General features: G+C 41.5%; 1 long non-coding RNA gene across 3 annotated transcripts in view; it reads left to right on the top strand.

Moving 5' to 3' along the window:
- LOC124802931 overlaps positions 1-16,284 on the top strand; it is a 40,280-nt gene extending 23,996 nt beyond the window's left edge. Inside the window, exons 2-5 of one of the 3 annotated variants that reach the window (XR_007017167.1) lie at positions 10,054-10,256; positions 10,601-10,753; positions 11,329-11,443; positions 15,881-16,284. This is a non-coding gene — a long non-coding RNA (uncharacterized LOC124802931). Of the gene's footprint in view, positions 1-10,053; positions 10,335-10,600; positions 10,754-11,328; positions 11,564-15,880 lie in introns of those variants that run through there. The other 2 variants (XR_007017165.1, XR_007017166.1) reach the window with 2 other exon arrangements.
- The last annotated feature ends 6,884 nt before the right edge of the window (positions 16,285-23,168 follow it).

Genomic DNA, 23,168 nt, shown 5'->3' with positions numbered 1-23,168 from the left:
CTGTGCCTTTGTCGTCGGGACCGCCACCTTTAAATACCGGCTCCTTGGCCAATGTTCCAGCTTTACGGCCGAGCTTTTTGCTCTCCATCAGGCCATTCAGTATGCCCGCCGCCACCGCCATTCATCGTATGTCCTCTGCACTGACTCACTCAGTGCTCTTCAGACCCTTGGGGCTCCCTATCCGGTCTATCCCTTGATTCAACGAATACAGCAGTCCCTCCATTGTTTCGCTGATAATGGCGGTTCTGTCAGCTTTCTGTGGGTCCCCGGACATGTAGGAGTGCCTGGGAATGAGGCTGCGGATGCTGCAGCCAAGGCTGCAGTCCTCCAGCCTCGGCCAGCCTCCCATTGTGTCCCGTCATCTGACGTTTGTGGGGATGTATGTAAGAGGCTTGTGTCCTTGTGGTGGGATGCTTGGTCATCCCTCCAAGGAAACAAGCTCCAGGCAGTAAAACCGCTCCCAACTGCTTGGACAACTTCCTCCCGACCATCTCGGCGCGAGGAGGTCCTTCTGACCAGGTTGCGGATTGGGCATTGCCGGTTTAGCCACCGCTACCTGCTCTCTGGTGACCCAGCCCTGCAGTGCCCTTGTGGTCAGGCATTAACGGTGCGCCATGTTTTATTGTCGTGTCCCCGTTTTAGTCAATTTCGTGTTGTCCTGTCCCTGCCATCTACCTTACCGGATGTTTTAGCTGATGACGCTCGAGCAGCTGCTCGTCTTCTGCGTTTTATAACTTTAACTGGCTTGACCAAAGACATTTAACCTTTTTACTTATTTCATCTGCATCTTTGTCAGGTCCTTTTGATGTCCCCCCATCCCCTTGAGTTTTAGCAGGTTCCTTGTGCTCTAACACCAGTGACTGGGCGCTAATGACCTCAGCAGTTGAGCGCCCTTCTTAAACCCTACCAAAAAAAAAAAAAAAAAAAAAAAAAAGAAGGCAGGTTTCCCATTTCCCAAATGCTGGCGTGAGGCCACTGTCATGCCCATACCTAAGCCCGGTAAGGACAAACACCTTCCATCTAGCTACCACCCCATTTCTCTCACCAGATGTGTTTGCAAGGTGGTGCAATGTATGATTCATGCGTGGCTGGTATGGTAGCCCCAGACTCGCAGTTTACTAATCACTGCAGAGCGTGGATTTCGAGCATATCATTCTGCAGTTTGTCCACCCATGTCATACATGGTTTTCTCGTGGAAATCTGACAAGGGCTGTTTTTTTGATTTGGAGAAAGCCTACGGCACCTACTAGAGGACTGGTATCCTCCGTAATCCCTACACGTGGGGCTTCCCTAGCCGCCTGCCCTGTTTCCTTCAGAAATTTTAAAAGGCGGAGTTTTCTAGGTATGTGGTATGTGTAGGTTCTGTCTTGTCGGACACCTTTATCCAGGAAGACCGTGTGCCACAGGGTTCTGTCCTGAGCGTCATCCTCTTTGCTATCGCCATTAACCCCATAATGGCCTGTCTCCTGCCGGGCATCTATAGCTCTTGGTGACAATTTTGCCATGTATTGCAGTTCTCCATGGACTTGTCTCATTGTTTGGCATCTTCAGCAGTGTGTCAATTATCTTTACTCATGGAGCATCGACAATGGCTTTCGTTTTTCCACTGACAAAACTGTTTATATGAAATTCTGGCGGCGCAGTTGGTGTCTTCCACCATCCTTACACCTTGGGCCTGTTGCTGTTCCATTTGTTGGAACTAGAAATTCTTGGGGCTTGTCTTAGATAGGAAACGTCCTTGGTCCTCCCACATGTCGTACCTGGCAGCCCACTGTACGCAGTCCCTCAATGTCCTTTGTGTCTTCAATGGTACTTCCTGTGGTCCAGATCAAACCATCTTCCTCTGTTTGCACCGGTCCCTTGTCCATTCAGTACTAGTCTACGGGTGTTTCGTTAATGCACCTGCACATCTGTCCCTCTTGAACCGTCTCAATACTATCCACCATTGTGGCATCTGTTTGGCCACTAGTGACTTTCACACTAGCTCATTTGAGAGTCTATATGCAGAAGCTGCTGAACTACCGCTGTCCTACTGCCATTCTCCTCAGCAGATATGCATTCCGTTTGTCTGCCATGTGTGGCCACCTATCCTATGCTCGTTCTTCGAAAGTTCCTTTGATCGCCAGTATGGGGCGCATCCCTCTTCTGTTACGCCCTGGAGTTCGCTTTCGGCTCTTGCTCCAGCAGCTTAACTTCATGCTACCTGCAACTTTCCCGCTGGGTATCAATGCTTTGCTATCTTGGCTTTTTGTGGCAGCCAGTGTTCACCATGGCCTTCATTCATTTCCTAAGGACACTATTCCAGCCTCGCTCTATCACCTCCAATTTCACTACCTTCGCTTGGAACTTTTTTTGTACACTCGTGGGTCTTGGACTGACAGTGGTGTCAGGTGTGCGTTCGTCATTGGCGACCACATCTTTTGATATTGGTCCTCTGGCACACTGCTCATTATTTATAGCTCTTCGCCCTGTCTCAGGCCACAGCGTACATCTGGTGACACACACCTTTCAATTGTTCTCTGCTCAGACTCACTCAGCACCATTCAGAGTTTGTGCGCTGTAAGCTGCCCATCCCTTAGTTCAGTGGGTCCAGGAAAACTGTCACTTGCTCACTCTTGGTGGAGCCAGTGTGATGTTTATGTGGGTTCCTGGTCATATCGGTCTGCCAGGAAACAAGGCTGCTGACTCTGCTACCAGGGCTGTAGTCCTCGTACCTCAGCCCACTAGTTCCTGTATTCCCTCCAATGATCTCTGTGTTGCTGTCTGTCAGAAGGTGGTGTCCCTATGGCATTGCTATTGGTCCTCTGTTCATGGGAATGAGCTCCAGCTTATTAAGCCACTCCTAGTGGCTTGGATGACCTCATCTCGGTCCTCCCGCCGGGTCGTGGTCATTTTAACTAGGTTGCTTATTGGGCACTGTCTTTTTAGTAGTCGTCATTTGATAGGTGATGGTCCCCCACCGCTTTGTACACATTGCACCCAAGTTTTAACTGTCCGTCAGTTCCAGATAGAATGCCCATTTTTTTAACTGTTTACGTTCCCACTTGGGTTTGCCGTCTGAGTTATTGGCTGTTTTATCAAATGACATGCAGGCTGTCGACCATGTTTTACTTTTTATCCATCAAGGCAATATGGTGAAGGCCATTTAATTGTCAGTTTTGGACCTCCATTTCTTTATGATGTCTTCTGTAGCCCTTTCTCCACCTCCCTGCTCTTAGCTGTCTTCTCTTATTTCAAGTGGGACTGACATATAGTAATTTTTTAACTCCTCTGTTTCTTCATGTTCTGTAGTTTTGACTTGGGCATGTATGACCTCAGTTGTTTTTGCCCCTTCAAACAAAACAAAAACACATACTTTACTGGCTTTCACTCTGTTTTTATTGCTGGTGAAACACAGATGTCTTCAGGCAGACTTTTTGGTTGAAAGATGGCTGCAGTTGTTTTGTACAACTGATAATTTTAATTAATGAAAGGAGCTCCTTCCCATTCCATTTTTTGTTCAAGTGAGAATTGTGATTTGCGAATTTATCACTTGTTAGTCATTCCATTTCATAGTTTATCCCTGCTTTTGTTCCATGATTGCAAACAGTTTGCTGTTTGCACTAAAGTGTGGTTAACTGTGCTGATTTGTTTGTTCATATATTCTTTACCAAAATTTTTAGGAATTAGGCATAAAACAAATTTCTCGTGTTATGAAGATGAACACTTAGTAAGATATTATTGATGTTTTTAAGAATGTTGTCATATATGTTTTTAGTATCATTGAACTAACATTGATATAACAGTATCACTTGCAGTCAGGCCTCGTGTTAACCATGAGACATAGTGGTTTCTGCCTCAAACCAGAAACCACTGAGGCTAAAAGTGTTTATATTTTTTATTAAAAATTTTTGCAGAGGGGAGCATTGGCTTAATAATAGTTTGAATGTCATACTTTGATTAGATTTTTCACCAGTATGTTTCTGCAGCACCTGCCCTTACTTTTGCTCACTATTAGATCTTCCAGTTTCCGTACTGTATTTCTTGATGTGCAACTGGGTTTTACATGTTTAGACACTTTGTAGTCCGGAACACTGTTGGTATCTTTAACCACAGTTTCTTCTGTTCTGGTTTTGCCGGTTTGCATGTAAACATTGTCTTTAATTAACTTCCTTAAGTAATGTTTCATTACATTTATTCTGACTTTTATGTTGAATGTATTTAAATATAATGTACTGAAGATTTTGCTATGACTGTAATTTACAGAATTTTTGAAAATAATAAAGGGTGTAGTCTGTATTTTATACGATAGCTGTTCTTGCAATGTGTTCATTTGTACTAGTTTTGAAGCCTTTTTTCTCCTTAGTGTAAGACTGATTTTGAATTAATATTGCCACTCTATAAAATACTTTTTTCTGCATTGATTTTTGACAGTTTTAGCTGGATTGTTACAAATTAGCATAGGCATTCACATTTTGAAATCAGTATGTTAGCAGAGTAGGAAGTTACGAACATATGTAATGAAAATATAATATATTAATTAACAGAACATGTCAGAAATCACCCATGTTTATGTGAATGTTGTCGGTCTGTTATCATAAAATGGCTGACTCAGAACAGATTTGTTTGGATACTCTGTAGTAATTGTTTTGCCCTACTGGGTGTCGCACTTCTGTTCCAGATAGTGTTTGGAGTCAACTCAAATGTTTGATACCACTCATTGGCATTGACATAGTGATGTTTCTTCTGGAAAACCTGGAATTCTCAGGGAATTAAATTTTACCCGGAAAAAATTGGGAAAATCTCAGGGAATTTCAGGAGTTTCATAAGGTCTCAAGGAATGCAACATTTTAACCTAGCATTGAAACTGAATTTTATTGAGTTTTATAAATCAAAAATTTTAAAATATGTAATACTGCAAAGTGCATTAATTACATGAATATTATTACATATTAATTAATGATGCTTAAAAACTGCGGTTGAACTACTGCTTATGGCTGGCATATAGCTCAGCTGAGAGGAAAGAAGTCATTGTGGTATGCTGCCCCCCCTCTGTTCTCCCTACTAATTTATCAGGAGCTTCTTTACTCTGTCTTTCTCCTCCTCACGCCTTTTTTAGGACATTTTTTTCCCAAGTTTGAGTAGCCATCCTGCATTGAGCCATGATGTCACTTGTTTACAATATTAAGCCAATAAGTATCCAGAGATTAAATATTATCTATAGGCCCATGCCAAACAATACTTCAAATTGTACTATGTTTGCCAAATATTTGACAGTGTACGGTACCATTTGATGTGTTTCTCAAATTTAGAGTGAGTTTGTCAGAAGTTTTCACTGATGGGAATATCTGACAAGATGGTGGACATTTTTTATGTTGATACTTTGCTGGATATATTTGGTGAAAAATAGTTTTATTACAATTTATCTTACTGTATAATGAGTTTCCACAACTATGGAAACTGAAATCATGGTTAAAAATAAATTAGCAGTGACAGTTACCAAAATGGTAGAGTTGTCACATCTTTCCCAGCATACATTACACAGGGGAAATTTATAAAAGAATAAATATTCTACACGCAGCATACAAGGAGGAGTGCAATGAAATAAAACATATGAGCGCTTCGGTTCTTCCACGGATGGTGTAAGCTATATGCCCCTGGATGATGTAAGCTATATGCCCTCACAGTCATAATATTTTAATGAATTGTTATTAGGGGCCCAAGTAGAGGAGAATAAATTTTCGCTGAGGGTACTTTGTCACTCAGAGGACAAAATTAGCTCTTAAACAAGATATTAAATGTTTCACTGTCCATTCACAGGAAGCTGATGTAATAATCAGATTTTCTGTGTAACATTCTCTTTAACAGGTTGTAATGTATATATTTTTCTCTCATTTAAATCATTCCCAGGAACAGATCCTTGTTTTGTTTCTTCTTCTTCTTCTTCTTCTTCTTCTTCTTCTTGTTGAATACTCACAGTTCCAAAGTCAATTTTAGAAATGCTTTAAGTGTATTTTTAGCCTTTCTTACTAGAATCAAAATATAGCATGCATGAATACTGTTTACTTCAAAAGTGAGTTTAAATTGGTATGTGTACACTGTATGTGCTTGACAAAAAAGCTGTCATTTACAAGGGTGTAGTGCTAGTCTTAGTAACTGGAGAACACTAAGATTGGAATTCATGTGAACTGTGAATTGTAAGTGCAATTTAATTTTATATTGAATAGTAGCTTAACAATTTTATTTTTTGAAATGAAATTTTTGTTCACTGTGGTAATTACATTTGGTGATCAGATGTTCTGTTGTCTTAGTTGTATTTATTGTATCCCTTCTTTTATTTCTAGGTAAATTCTCTTGTTTTTAATAAGGTATATGGTCTATGGTATAAGGATTGTTTGGTTTAGTTTACTTGTAATCTTGCTGTGTTATTTTTTGCTACAGAGATTCAAAATTAACCTTCAGTAGTTTAGTTTTATGGGCTGAGATAGGGTGTGTTGTATAAACTACTAAGTTTTTGCAGCTGTTTGGTGTTGTTAAGGGATACTGTAAATATCACATGTATGAGAATAATAAGAGATTTACGAAGAGGCTATGTCGTCACTCTTCCAATGGCTACATGTGGTAGTGTTGCCAGGATAATTTGCAGCAGTCTGTCAGATGCCGAACAAGGTTTGACAGCTTGAGACTGTCTTTGTTATAGTTCTGCTGACATACTATTTTTGTTAACGGCTCTCATTCAAATACACCATGCATGAAACTGATGGTTCTGAAAGTAGGGTAATTGATTTTTTTGTAAAAGGATGTGGGTGAATCTATTAAGTAGAGGTGATCATCAGGAGGGCTAAGGGTGATAATGGAAGTAGATAAGTCGTGCTTTGGTAAGAGGAAGAGTGGTGGAGGCCGTAAAAGATGTTGGTTTTGGGTTTTTGGAGCCGTTGTTTCTGACGGGGATTCTGATGTTCATTGGGTGGTTCTTGCAGCAAGCATATTCTGAAGTCATTAACAGCGGAATAGGCTGTGTAACAGAGGGGTGTACTATTATGTTAGATGGGTTTGCTTTATATAAGGAGTTGGGCAACAGGTGAAATAATCACCTTTTTGTGAGCCATCATAATGAATTTAAAGACTGAGACTGGGACCTGTGCTAATACTATTGTGGGATTTGTGGGGAGGGGGTGTCATCAAATTTGTTGTGGTGGTGATAGGTGGTATTTTGTCTTACAAGCTCATCTTGGTGGGTATTGCTGGTGGTAAAAGTGTACTGCAAATATGTATTTTTCAGGTATTTGTGTAGTTAATGGACAAGTTGTACAGGCTCTGGCTTGTGAGTTAAATAGGAGTGGGTGGCAGGTTTTTTGTTGTTTGTTTCTACACTCCTGGAAATGGAAAAAAGAACACATTGACACCGGTGTGTCAGACCCACCATACTTGCTCCGGAAACTGCGAGAGCGCTGTACAAGCAATGATCACACGCACGGCACAGCGGACACACCAGGAACCGCGGTGTTGGCCGTCGAATGGCGCTAGCTGCGCAGCATTTTTGCACCGCCGCCGTCAGTGTCAGCCAGTTTGCCGTGGCATACGGAGCTCCATCGCAGTCTTTAACACTGGTAGCATGCCGCGACAGCGTGGACGTGAACCGTATATGCAGTTGACGGACTTTGAGCGAGGGCGTATAGTGGGCATGCGGGAGGCCGGGTGGACGTACCGCCGAATTGCTCAACACGTGGGGCGTGAGGTCTCCACAGTACATCGATGTTGTCGCCAGTGGTCGGTGGAAGGTGCACGTGCCCGTCGACCTGGGACCAGACCGCAGCGACGCACGGATGCACGCCAAGACCGTAGGATCCTACGCAGTGCCGTAGGGGACCGCACCGCCACTTCCCAGCAAATTAGGGACACTGTTGCTCCTGGGGTATCGGCGAGGACCATTCGCAACCGTCTCCATGAAGCTGGGCTACGGTCCCGCACACCGTTAGGCCGTCTTCCGCTCACGCCCCAGCATCGTGCAGCCCGCCTCCAGTGGTGTCGTGACAGGCGTGAATGGAGGGACGAATGGAGACGTGTCGTCTTCAGCGATGAGAGTCGCTTCTGCCTTGGTGCCAATGATGGTCGTATGCGTGTTTGGCGCCGTGCAGGTGAGTGCCACAATCAGGACTGCATACGACCGAGGCACACAGGGCCAACACCCGGCATCATGGTGTGGGGAGCGATCTCCTACACTGGCCGTACACCACTGGTGATCGTCAAGGGGACACTGAATAGTGCACGGTACATCCAAACCGTCATCGAACCCATCGTTCTACCATTCCTAGACCGGCAAGGGAACCTGCTGTTCCAACAGGACAATGCACGTCCGCATGTATCCCGTGCCACCCAACGTGCTCTAGAAGGTGTAAGTCAACTACCCTGGCCAGCAAGATCTCCGGATCTGTCCCCCATAGAGCATGTTTGGGACTGGATGAAGCGTCGTCTCACGCGGTCTGCACGTCCAGCACGAACGCTGGTCCAACTGAGGCGCCAGGTGGAAATGGCATGGCAAGCCGTTCCACAGGACTACATCCAGCATCTCTACGATGGTCTCCATGGGAGAATAGCAGCCTGCATTGCTGCGAAAGGTGGATATACACTGTACTAGTGCCGACATTGTGCATGCTCTGTTGCCTGTGTCTATGTGCCTGTGGTTCTGTCAGTGTGATCATGTGATGTATCTGACCCCAGGAATGTGTCAATAAAGTTTCCCCTTCCTGGGACAATGAATTCACGGTGTTCTTATTTCAATTTCCAGGAGTGTATTTGGTAGGATGGGGTATGGGTTAAGTTGGGTGGTAGTGATTTTTTGTGTTTGTTTTTTAAATGGAAACTGTGAGGTTTGGAATGAGTTTCTTTCATGTATTGCATAGTTTTCTGTTGACTATGGTGTGTGTTCTTATTGTTTCTGTGTTTTTAAATTGGTTGGTGAATTTTGTTATCTTATTATTGTTCACACCATTTTTTCATTATGTTTTGTGCTACCTGTGTTTGAGGTGGACCTCTGATGAGGAATTTGGTGTCTGGTAAGTTTGATTCTTGGTTTTGTTGAAGTTGTTTTTGTTGTGAGAGTTTTGGCCTCTCTGTACCAGTATTTAAAGTTGAATTATATAGGTCAACTGGCATTGTCAATACTGCCTGTTGCCAGTTTTCATTGTTTTTCGCTATGTGTGTCAGTCTTGACTTTTGATTTTGTTTGTAGTGTGATCTGTTTCACGGTTTTAAGTTGAGCAGTGTAGCTCATCGAATGTTGGTAGCAGTTATAGTTTATTATCTCTCATTGCACAGTTTCTGCATTTTTGAAATTATCGTTTTATCACGTTTTTGTTGTTGCATTTTGTTTGTCTCTGGTATTGTGATTTTGCGGATATTGTGTCAGGTCTCAATTTGTCTTAGCACAGAACCCTATTTTCCTGTGATAGTTTCATTAGCTTCAGTGATTATTATGAAGAACTTGTACCATTCTAGATTTGTTTATATTTGTGCACTATGGAAAGGTTTAAGGTTACTGTTGCCATTTTGAAATAGTGTTTGTGTTGCTAATCTTGGTGCTTGATATGACGTCATTGGGCAAAGCTGATGTATGGTATCAAACCCTCTAGTTTATCTGTGTTCCCCTGGAGTAAAGTAAGTATATTACTCGGGTGTATGTTGTTAGTAAGAGTACATCAGTATACTGTATTTTGGCTATGTATATGTTCCAAATCCTTGTAGCCCTTTATACACAGTCAAACATGTTAGTGCTGCCTATGTCTCTTCCATAAACTAAAAGTAAAAATTCAAACACCATTCAGTACTGTTAAAAATGAAATTTCTGTATATCCCGCTTAAATTGAAATTAGTCTGTTTTGCGGTCCTTCCTGAACAGCAGTAAGTATTTACCTTGCAGTAAATAGGTGTTCTGTTAATTGTTCAGTTCAGACCGTGTGCTGCTGCACAAGATTTGGCCTGACAGAACAGTATTAACAGTAGGATGTCATGTGTAGTTAAGAGTGTTTTTTTGATAATATGTTTATGGTTGGGATAATTATTGAATTGTTACAGATAAAACTGTGGAAATTGTAACTTCACTGAGGAATTTGGGTGATGGGAGACACTCCATCCATACTGAATAAGCAGAGAAAATAAAGGGGCATTACTCGGCATGACTCAGCAGGCCCTCTGTCATCAGGGATTTTGCCATAAGTGACAGTCAGCATCTAACAGTGAAGTGTTGACTGTGTGTGCTGATTCTGATCATACAGAGTGTAAGAATTAACTTGATTAGTCCTCAGTTCAAATCATGGTCGATGGTACTACTAGGGAAATGTGCCACATAAAAATGAGTACGTCTTATGGCAATGTGAAAATCTGACAGTTGTTAATAAAGAAAATAAATATTTGTTTATTTTTCTTCCTACCTTTATCATAACAAGCTTTCCCTGATATATTTGAAATATTCAGTTCATTATTTCAGTATCAAATGGACTAAGTGACTTTGCTTCTGTTCATAATTAAAGTATCAGTATATCCTGAAGTTGGTATAAAAGTGAGTTTGTAAACACTATAGAAGTGAGCTGCTAAATTTGTTATCTGTGGGTTTCATCAACAGGTGAGTAGTACGGAGATGCTTCATGAAATCGAGTGTGAATCCTTTTCATGGAACACTGTTGAGAAAATTTAGAGAACCAGCATTTGAAGCTGACTGCAAACTACTCTTTTGCTGCAAGTGATAAATGATACATGTCGTGTAAAGATCACAAAGGTAAGAGGAGTTGGGGCTCATGTAGAGGTATGTAGGCAGCTATTTTCCCCTCTCGCTGTTTGCTATTGGAAAATGAAAGGAGATGAGGTGTGGTACAAGGTACTCCTGCTGTGCACCTATGGTGGCTTGCAAAGCATGTATGCAGATGTGCATTCAGTATTGGTAGTCATCAGTAGATCCGTTTGCTACTGCAATCTTCACAGTTGCATTTTTCCATATTTGTTGCTCAGTTGTAGCAAAAATGCAGTAAGAAAAAACTGTTGAATTAGAATTGTTTTTAAAGTTAAAATATTTCCTGGGATTTATCTTCTCTAATTTTCCAGATTTAACTAGTTTGTAGGGAATCTGAGCATGAGGTACAGACATTTGTAACACTATTCACAGACTGAAAGTACTACCAAAGGGTGCTGATTTCATTATGAGGGATTGTCCTGTATCACTTGCTTCCTGCAATGAAATGTATATATCAGAGTCTTAATTCATTGAAAAGAAATTTCTGTTTGTTTAACTTTTTTTCCGAAACAGTCACTTTTTTAACTAGTTGTTTTGTAACACACAAATTGTTTATTTTACAGGCCCAAAAATCTGCTTGAAGGGAACAATAAGAAGTATTAGAAGGGAAAACGAAATACTAGAAGAACAGAATTGATAAAAATTATTGTATCTAATGTTTTTAGTGTAAAAATCCAGGTGAGTTACAAAATACAGAAAGGAAATTGTGCAAATCAATTGCATTCTAATTTTCTTTCGTCAGAACACATTTAAAATTGAATCACGATATTTTCTTGAATATGGTGGAGCCATGTTATAAATGACTCTGCATATACCCTGTATTATTTAAAATGTTTGTTGATAATATGTAGTACCACTAAAAATAATAAATATCCAGAAATATATTTTATATTCACTAGAAGTAACCCTGACAATTATTTATACCCAAACCCATGACAGTGTCAAACTGTTAAAACTTATGGTGTAATTATAAGTAGTTGACTCAGAAAACTGATAAATTTGATTACAAAACACACACTGCTAAGCAAGCTGTTATGTAAAAGATGCAATGTCTGGACAAGATACATCTGTATATGCAAGAAAGTGTTTCACTCAGCTAAATAAACTTAAACATTACAACTGTAATAGACCTGGCTGCAGTATCTTTTGATCCTAACACATTTTTTAGTCTGTGTGGGAATGATGGCTTACATTGAAATATGTTAGGCTTGATGAGTGTTGAACTGTCTGTAGACAATTTTAATTAATAAAGTGGAAGAAAAATTGAGGCTGATTGACCAAAAGCGCCAACTGAATATAAAAGAAGTATAATTTAAACATGTACCTGCAAATTACACAGAGGGGGGAAAAATCTCAATGCATTGGGATATAAATGTAAACTCCAGAATTTCCAGATAATGTCATTGCTTTCTTCTTCAGCACAAATACTAGTTTGTTGCAGCTATCCACGAGTCAGTATTGTGCAAGCCTCTCCGTTTTGACATAACTGCTGCGACGTACATCAGTTTGAATCTGCTTATTATAGTCAATCTTTGGCATACCTCTACAAATTTTATCCCCTCTACAAATTTTACTAAAGTGATATTCCTTGATGCTTCGAGATGTGTCCCACCGATTGACCCCTTCATTTAGAGAAATTACTCCATAAATTTCTTCACTTCCTAATTCAGTTCAGTATCACCTTCTTAGTTATCGATCCCTCCATATAATCTGGAGCACATTTTCATAATATAACATTTCAAAAGCTGTTTTCTTACTTAGTCCATAAACCAATGAACTTTCAGATTATGCGACCATTTATTTTATGTGCCTAAACGAATATGGGCATGATGAGACTGAATATCCATTTGGTTATGGTTATAGGCTGATCTGTAGCATAGGCCAATGGCTGGGTTACGTTGGAAGATGATAATTTGATTTGTGTGTGTGTGTATATGTACTCACAATCACACACAGAACTCCACTGACAAACATTCAGAAGTTGTTCAGGGATGCTTTCCGAATATTGTGGTGTAAGGAACGTGTGGTCCCTGACAGCTCATTATAGAATATCGCATTTCATTTGGTTTCTTATCCCAGTTATCTGTATTGCACTGACCATACCTGCACAGCAGTAAAAATGTCAACAATGTGTGCTGTGTCCTGCCTGTAAACAAACTTTTTCCATTCACTCACGGTACTTGCTGTTGACAACAGTAATGCCTAGTTTACGTCTCACCCTCGAGCTTGTATTCAGTACTGCTCGGTTCTGCCTTGGGTTTGCCTTTCTGGCAGTGTTAATTGTGTGCTAACAGTGATTCACAGCATTAGGAATGGTTTACTGGTGAAGAGATAGCTAGTATGCACCTTGTGTATGGGCTAACTGAATGCTACATGGCACTGTGCTGAGGTGTTCCCACAGCAATGGCACCACACCTACTTTTACATATGCCTTGTGACTGTTTCATTACTCTGTATCTTGTGTTGTTTTGTACATTTTGGTTATTGCATATTACAGACTTCTTAAGTCAGGCATGCTCTTCCAAAGAAATTAGTGTGATTCCAGTAACAAACTGAATAAGTCATAACTACATTATTACTCTGTAATCAGCTGCCAGAGACCATGTGTCCTTTATATAAATAAAAATGGAGGATATCTCTGAACAACCTGTGAAAGTTTGTTTGTACTGCATTAATGGCAATTCACATACAGTTTTTCTACCTTGATAATATAATCACTAATGTTCAGAAAAGTCAGTATGAACTGGGGTTGTTCAATACATATTTTTTTTTTCAAACCATGAAGGACACTAGAATGTGTTGCTGGACCAAACCAACAGCAATTGGCATGTTAGGTCGTCAAAATTTGGGCTGATTGAAGGGCCCAATGTTACAAACATTCTCAGTTCGGGAGAGATCTGCTGACCCCGCTGGTCAGGGCAGCGTTTGGCAAGCATGAGAAAGCAGTAGATACTCGTGCTGTGTGTGGGCAGGCATTATCTTGGTGAATGTAAGCCCAGGATGGTTTACCTTGAATGGCAACAAAACAGGGCATAGAACATCATTGATGTACCAATGTGATGTAAGAATGCTGTGGATGACAACCAAAGGGGTCTTGATAAGAAAAGAAATGGCTATCCAGACCATCACTCCTGGTGGTTGGGCTGTGTATTTGTAAAGGCCCATAATGATAACACAAATTATACAGTACATTATTGCTGGTTTCAGCTACTGCCACTTTCAGATGCGTAAAAAAAAAAAAAAAAAAAAAAAAAAATAAAAATAAAAATAAAAAGCAGTGGTGTAACCAGCTATGTTCAGTTAGCTGAAGCAAAATCATAGTGGTAATACATAAGAAAAATAAAAAACATTTACACAATTAACAGCCATGTATACCATAAAATGTTCTGATGTAGGCATCAGTTCAAAATCTATACTTTGTGGATACACAGTAAGTACTGGTGATGGCCTGTATGCATCTGGTATTTATATGAGGCCAGCAGAGACCACTATAGCTGGGGTACATCAGTAACCAGTATCCTAAATTTAATAATTAAAATGCAGTATGCATGGCCATTAATTAAGTTACTTCACATGCCAAAATGAGTGTCCGATAATAAAACATACTGACATACAATATGTGGAATTATATCCATATTCAAAAAAATCCACATGAAAGGTGTAAAGAGGAATAATGGGAAGCTCTGAGCCTAGCAAAGTAAATATACTTAGTTGTGTAAAAGTCAGAATAAGAAATTTAAAAATAACATCACATCTACAAATGGAAGCCTTCCACCATGACAAAACAATTAAAAAATATGCACAAGCATAAGGTAATTAACAAAACAAGCTATTAATGAAAATCTCAACAACAGTCGATAAGACATCCAGAGTGGTATTTCAATACAAAGTTCTTGCTTTTCTGTGATGGAACTTGCTGAAGAAGGCGCAATCTCCTTGCTACCATTGGTAGGTGGATGCGACTACACACCAAGCTGCCATGGCACGTGATGATGCTCAGACTGATAAGTTTCCGAATACATCAAAATAAAGATTCAGGTTAAATTCATTCTATTCATTCCACAGTAATTTCAGTTACCGTTTTCTGAGTACATAAATTTCCATTTCTTCAAGCAGGTTCAGTAATTGTCCCTTTGGGGTCTTATGCAACATCTCAGTACTATTCTCTGTTTCCTGTCACACGGTTTTTCCTTATAAAAATGTGTACCGACTGTGCTCTTCTACGTGTGGTCTCTAAAATGAGTCTTGAAATTCCTTCCCATCTGACCAATATATAACTTGTTTCAGTCTCCCAGATTCTAAAAGTTGTTGCCACTGCCAACTTTGTGGCATAGCCTAGAACCAATTGTACTATTTGTTTGGGATTCAATTTTTACTTTCATTTTACTGAAAGCCTGCACAGTTGCGTAGGAAAATGCACCACTGTGTGACATTGCAACAAACTTCTTGCTTTCTGGATTTATTGCCTCCGCCTTGTCACATATTTTTAACTTTAGTTTATTATAAAGGTTCATTACATAAAGGTCCTTATACCCGTTTGCACTGGCTACCTGTTTAATCACATTTAATTCTTCCACTTTGTCATTAGGGGTGAGCAGTAGTTTTAGCATTGCGTTTATCATGGCCCTCAAGTATGCTCATCTATGCTTCTTAGTCTGATTGGAGTTTGCATTTATAATCATGTCAGTAGCAGTCATCTTCCTAAATGTGCTAATTTTATGCATTCCATCTCTCTTAGTTAACCTAAGGTCAAAAAACTTATTCATCGTCCTCCTTCCAGTTCCACTGTGAACTTAATTTTTTCATGCATGCTACTGTACAAAGGTGATGAAAATGAAATACATGAGATAGCCGAAAGAATGAGTGGGATGCACAAAAAATAAAGTTGACAGTGGAACTGGAAGGAGGATGACGTGTAAGATTTCATTAGTAAACTGCCGTTTTGTGTCTGGGATGTGATACATCAGCTAGTATTATTTTGGTATGTAGAATACAAATATACCTCTCATAATGTTCTAGCATGTGCCATTTTTCAGTTTTTAAAGGCTTTTTAGTTTTCGTATTCAGTGTTTCGCTTTTTGCTGTTCTGTTTTGATGTTTGTTTTTGATTTGCAGAGGAGAGCTAGATCATCTACAAATCATCAGTAAATGGTTGGTGTGATAATCCAGAAGTGGTGTGAAATAGATCCTCAGTGTGTGTTTCCTGTGAAAGATAGTGCAAACTTTTTGAGTTTAAGACTTACACTAAGAAAAATGACAACTAGTAAATCTCACTGCTGTCCAAGCCACCCCGACAACTTTTGTTCTGTGTGTGGGAAATTCGCTCAAAAAGCCCAAAGAAAACCAATCACTGATTTGGTTTAGAAGGCATATAAATTATGATTGTCCTGTTGGTGATCAAGATAAAAATTTTGCACCCCATATTGCCTGCATAACCTATACTACAACCTTAACAAAATGATTAAAAGGGAAACGCCGAGCCATACCATTCGCTGTTCCAATGGTGTGGTGTGAGCCTAAAGTCCATTATTCAGACTGTTACTTCTGTATTACAAATATTTTTGGACATTCATGCAAAACTAGATATAAAATAAAGTATCTAAATGTATCTTCAGTGCATTTGCCTGTGCCCCATGATAAGGGGTTGCCTGTTCCTGTCTGCAAGTTGAAAGCCACGGAACCAGACACCATGTCAAGTGAATCAGCAAATGTTGAACATACAAAAGAGCACTGCCCTCAATATCATGACACTTCGCCTCAGCTCGTTAATCAAAAGGAATTGAACGATTTGGTTCGCAATCTACAACTTCGAAACCATAGGCTGAACACTTGGGGTCGAGACTGCAACAGCGGAACCTTCTAGCTCCAGGGACAAAAATTTCCTGTTTCAGATCAAGAGGTGCTTCCTTCGCTCAGTATTTCGATATGCAGAATTCAGTGTGTGTATGTAGAGATGTCAATGTTCTAATGATGCAGCTAGGTGTACAACATAATCCTCAGGAGTGGCGACTATTCATTGACTCCAGTAAAACCAGCTTGAAAGCAGTACTACTGCATAATGGCAATGCATTTCCATCAGTAACTTCGGCTTATGCAGCAGACATCAAAGAAACTTATGAAACCATGGCTTTGCTGCTAGAGGCAATCAAATACAAGGATCATGAATGGCAGCTTGTTAGGTCGTCAACACTGCGGACCCTACGTTTTTGTCTGCCTCCACGACAAATTTGTCTCATTTGAACCTTTCGGTCGGTACTGTTCCGCTAGCTCGGCACTTCGAATGGATTGCCCTTGATGATACACACTCGAGTGACCACTTTCCATGTGTCCTTAGACTGCAGCCTCAACTGCCATATATGCGCCCGCCGATTGGACACTTTTTTTGTCTCTAGCGTCATTCGATGACAGTCACTTTCCTAGCATTGACGATGAGGTCACACATATTACAGACATTATTCTTACAGCTGCGGAACGTTCAATACCATGTACCTCCGAATTGCCCCGGCGCCCCCAAGTTCCTTGGTGGAACGTGGCATGCCGTGATGCAATATGTGAGCGGCGACGTGCTCTTCGCGTTTTCTGCCACCATCCTACTTTGGCCAACTGTATCTGCTATAAGCAGTTCTGTGCGCAATGCCATTGCATCATCCGCGATAGCAAGAAGGCAAGCTGGGACTTCTTTACTAGCTCATTTAACACCTTCTATCCCTCCTCGGAAGCTTGGAGTCAGATTCGACGGTTATTTGGTGCGCCTAGTTTCTCCCCGGTCTCTGGACTCACTGTCGCGCGTGATACATTTGTGGACCCCGTCGCAATTTCTAACTCATTCGGTCAACACTTTGCTGAGATTTCGAACTCTTAAAATTACCTGCCAGCCTTTCTCCTGAAAAAACGTTCAGCAGAAGTGCAACCACTTGCTTTCTCCTCTCAAAATCGGGAAAGCTATAATACTGTTTTCTCCATGCGGGAACTCCAACATGCACTCTCTTCTTCTCGCTCCTCCGCCCCAGGACCGGATGGTATCCACATCAAAATGTTGCTGCATTTATCAACCCATAGTCTGTGTTACCTCCTTCGCCTTTATAATCGAATTTGGACCAACAGTACTTTTCCCAGACGATGGTGGGAAGCTATCGTCATTCCTGTTCTGAAACCTGGAAAGGACAAACATCTCCCCTCTAGCTATCGCCCCGTTTCTCTCACGAGTAGTGTATGTAAGGTTTTGGAGCGTATGGTGAATTGGCGTTCAGCTTGGTGGCTGGAGTCCCGCAGTCTTTTAACACCTGCTCAATGCGGTTTCCGAAAGCATCGTTCTGCAATTGACCATCTTGTTGCTCTGTCCACTTATAGCATGAACAATTTTCTCCGGAAACGCCAAACAGTAGCAATATTTTTTGATCTGAAGAGAGCATACGATACCTGTTGGAGGACAGGCATCCTCCGCACAGTGTTCTCTTGGGGCTTTCGAGGTCGGCTGCCCCTTTTTCTTCATGAATTTATGGCAGAGCGCATATTTAGAGTGCGGGTGGACACTACTCTCTCCCGTACTTTCTCCCAAGAAAATGGGGTACCCCAGGGCTCTGTGCTAAGTGTTGTACTGTTTGCCATTGCCATAAATCCAATTATGGACTGTCTCCTTCCCGATGTCTCGGGCTCCCTCTTTGTGGACGATTTTGCGATCTACTACAGCTCTCAACGGACCAGCCTTCTTGAACGATGTCTTCAAGGATGTCTCGATCGCCTCCACTCTTGGAGCATCGCAACAGGCTTCCGCTTTTCTCCCAGTAAGACCATATGTGTTAATTTTTGGCGTCTTACGGAGTTTCTTCCACCTTCCTTACATCTAGGACCTGTCAACCTTCCGTTTTCGGACTAAATTCTGGGGTCTTACGTTTGACAGAAAACTGTGCTGGTCCTCCCACGTTTCCTATCTTTCGGCTCGCTGTCTGCGATCCCTCAACACCCGCCGTGTCCTGAATAGTACCTCCTGGGGAGCTGACCGAGTGATCCTTCTCCGCCTCTATTGCGTCTTAGTGCACTCGAAATTGGACTATGGAAGCATAGTTTACTCCTCTGCTTGGCTGTCTATTCTTCGGTGTCTCAACTCTATCCACCACCGTGGATTACGTTTAGTGTCTGGAGCTTTTTACACCAGCCCTGTGGAAAGCTTTTATGCTGAGACTGCTGAACCTCCGCTGTCCAATCGGCGAGCAGTCCTTCTGAGTTGTTATGCTAGCCATCTGTCTTCCATGCCTGCTAATCTGGCCCATGACATTTTTTTCGACACCTCCTTGGATTTTACTACCACCGGGAGTCTGCTTCCATCAACTGCTCCATTCTCTATCCTTCAGCTTTCCTAAAACCTTCTTGACAACTTGGGGTACAGCACCGCCTTGGCTCCGTCCCCGGACCTGCCTGCTCCGTGACCTTTGTCAATTTCCCAAGGATGGTACCCCTTCACTTGTTTATCGTCGGGCATTTGCTGCTCTATGTGCACAGATGAAGGATGCCACATTTATTTACACTGATGGCTCAAAAACATTGTTAGATGTAGCGAGTGCCTATATTGTTGGCGACACCCCAAATCGATTTCGGCTTCCCGACCAGTGTTCGGTTTATACTGCGGAGCTTTACGCTGTTCTCCAGGCTGTCCAATACATCCGTCGCCATCAGCGGATACAGTATGTTATCTGTTCAGATTCTCTCAGCTCTCTCATCAGTCTCCAAGCTCTGTACCCTGTCCACCTTCTGGTCCACCGGATTCAGGACTGCCTCCACTTGCTCCACTTGGGGGGCGTCTCTGTGGCGTTCCTCTGGATCCCAGGACAACTTGGTATCTGTGGAAATGAGGCGGCCGATATAGCGGCCAAGGCTGCAGTCTCTCTTCTTCAGCCAGCTATTCGCACAATTCCCTTCATCGATCTACGGAGTGTTTTATGTCATCATGTTACTCTTTTATGGCACGCACATTGGTCGACACTTCCCAATAATAAATTTCGGGATGTGAAAGCTCTTCCCTGTGCTTGGACCTCTTCCTCCCGAACGCGTCGTCGGGAGGAGGTAATTTTAACTAGACTCCGGATAGGGCACTGTCTTTTTAGCCGTCGACATCTCTTAAGTGTTGATCCTCCCCCACTCTGTCCCCATTGCTCTCAGCTGTGGACGGTAAGACACCTTTTACTTGAGTGCCCCTATTTTACTCCGTTACGCGTCCGTCTATAGCTGTCGCCTGATATATCGTCTAATTTACCAGATGACACGCGCTCAGCCGATTGCGTTCTCGAGTTTATTAGTGCCAATGAGATGACGTCAATCATTTGAAGCTCTTTTTGGGGACAACCAACCCCTTTCTATAGTGGTTTTTTAAGCTTTCCTTCTATTTTTAGTTTCTCCAATTTCTTGAGTTTCGTTCCCATTATTGCCTTTTCCTAAGTCACAGACTGGGTGCTAATGATCATAGCAGTTTTGCGCCCTAAAACCATAACAAAAAAAAAAAAAAGCTTTGCTGTGATCTAAAAATTGCACTCTTACAGGTTTACAGGCTGGATTCATGAAATACTGCTGCTTTTTGTGGCTTTGGGACAACCATGACACCAGGAACCACTATGCAGTCAAGGAATGGCCTACAAGAAAATTGCTGAAAGATCTAATCTATGACACTAAACTTCCAGATATCCAATTAGCTGCTTGGTCTTCTTTTAAAGCAGTTGTGAAGGGCTTTTTGGGTAACACAAAAGACAAAAACTTTGTTACCATTGTGAATGATCTGTTGGACAACTAAGAACACGGGGTGTAGAATGTTGCTTAAAATTCACTTTTTACATTCTCATTTTGATTTCTTCCCGTAAAATTTGGGAGCCATAAGTGATGAGCATTGTGACGCTTTCACCAAGATATTCTTACCATAGAACACCTTTACCAAGGCCCTTGGAACCCTTTGATGATGGGTGACTATTGCTGGGGTCTTGTTGGGAAGAGTGATGAAAGGGCTAACAAAAGAAGAGCTCCATCATTGCATTTTTCAAAACCAAAGACGATTAGCTGGCTGTTGTGGACAAGCGGTTCTAGGCGCTGTGCTTCAGTCTGGAAACGCGCAACCGCTATGGTCGCAGGTTCGAATCCTGCCTCGGGCATGTATGGGTGTGATGTCCTTAGGTTAGTTAGGTTTAAGTAGTCTGTCTAGGGGACTGATGACCTCAGATGTTAAGTCCCATAGTGCTCAGAGCCATTTTTGAACCAAAGACGATTAAAGGTGAAAATATCTTCTGAACTAATTTGGACCTTTTATTAGCATCATACAAAACACACACACACACACACACACACGCACACACACACACACACACACAAAGTAGTATTGATTTCAAATGTTCTGAATGTTTATTTTTGTTTGACTTAATTGTGTAAATTTGTGTAATTACCAATTTTTATTCTGGTGTGTGTCTAGGAACCCAAAATTAGGTAAATCCATCCATTTACAAACCAAATACAGAAAACAATTTAAATTTCTTAACTAGTGTTTTTGGATCTTAGGTTGACTAAAAGAGATGGAAGGCGTAAGATTAGCATATTTAGGAAGACAACAGCTACTGAAATGATTATAAATGCGTAAATGAGCATACCTGAGAGCCATGATAAACAGGATGCTAATAAGACCACTCATCCCTAATAATGAAGCGGATGAATTAAATGTAATTAGACAAGTAGCCAGGACGAATGGGTATAAGGACCAAGATGTAATGAAATTTCATAGACTGAAGTCCCAGAGAAATTGGTATAGGCATGCGTATTCAAGTACAGAGATATGTAGACAAGGCAGAGTATTGCGCTGCTGTCGGCTACGCTCATACAAGACAACAAGTGTCTGGTGCAGTTGTTAGATGGGTTACTACAGCTGCAATGGCAGGTTATCAAAATGTGAGTGAGTCTGAACATGATGTTAGCGCACCAGTGATGGGACACAGCACCTTCGAGATAGCAATGTAGTGGGGATTTTCCCGTAAAACCATTTCACGAGTGTACCATGAATATCAAGAATCCAGTAAAACATCAAATCTCTGACATCTCTATGGCCGGAAAAAGATCCTGCAAAAATGAGATCAATGACAACTGAAGAGAATCATCCAACATGACAGAAGTGCAACCCTTCTGCAAACTGCTGCAGACTTCAGTGCTGGGTCATCAACAGGCATCAGTGTGCGAACCATTTAATGAAACATTGTTGACCTGGGCTTTCGGAGCTGAAGGCCCACTCATGTATCTTTGATGACTGCACGCCACAAAGCTTTACACCTCTCCTGGGCCCATCAACAGCAGCATTGGACTTTTGATGATTGGAAACATGTTGCCTGGTCAAATGAGTCTCGTTTCAAATTGAGCAGATGGATGTGTATGGGTAGACAACCTCATGAATCCATGGATCATGCATGTCAGCGGGGACTGTTAAAGCTGGTGAAGGCTCTGTAATGGTGTCATGGATGTGCAGTTGGAGTGATATGGGACCCCTGATATGTGTAGATATGACGCGGACAGGTGACACGTACGTAAGCACCCTGTCTGATCACCTGCATCCATTCATATCCATTGTGCATTCCTATGGACTTTGGCAATTCCAGCAGGACAGTGCGGCACCCCACATGTCCAGAATTGCTGCAGAGTGGCTCCAGGAACATTCTTCTGAGTTTAAACACTTCCACTGACCACCAAACTTTCCAGACATGAACATTATGTAGCACATCTGGGATGCCTTGCAACATGCTGTTCAGAAGAGATCTCCAGCCCCTCATACTCTTGAAGGATTTATGGACAATGCTGCAGCATTTGTGGTATTGGTTCCCTCAAGCACTACTTCAGACATTAGTTGAGTACATTTCATGTTGTGTTGTGGCACTTATGCGTGCTCGTGTGAGCCTTACACACTATTAGGCAGGTGTACCAGTTTCTTTGGCTCTTTAGTGTAATAAACTTAAGTCAAAAATATGTGACCCAAAAGGATACAATAGATCCAGAAGGCAAGACGTTTCTTGCAGTGTCTTACAATGGCGCATTTTCCAACAGAACTGCCCAAGCCTTCAGAAAAATGAAAGTAAAAATTGGATTTCAAATGGAAGGTACAATTTGTTGTAAGCTATGCCGCACAGTTGGCAATAACAGCAACAAATATTCAGAATCTGGTGATTATAAAATCTGATGTCAAGGCTGTGAGAAGTTTTTTAACAGTCAGTCGGGAAGAAATTTCAAGACATGTTTTAGAGACCATATGTATAGTCGAAAAAAAAGAGCACTTGTGGTACAAATTTGGATAAAGAAAATCATGTAGCAGGAAACATAGAGAATAATATGGGAGTGTTGCATAAGGTAATAAAGGGAAAATCGCTGAAATGACTTGGAGAAATGTAAATTT

The sequence above is a fragment of the Schistocerca piceifrons genome, chromosome 6 (genome assembly GCF_021461385.2).
Source record: "Schistocerca piceifrons isolate TAMUIC-IGC-003096 chromosome 6, iqSchPice1.1, whole genome shotgun sequence".
NCBI classification, from domain to species: domain Eukaryota; kingdom Metazoa; phylum Arthropoda; class Insecta; order Orthoptera; family Acrididae; genus Schistocerca; species Schistocerca piceifrons.
This window is presented reverse-complemented; position numbering and strand designations above follow the sequence as displayed.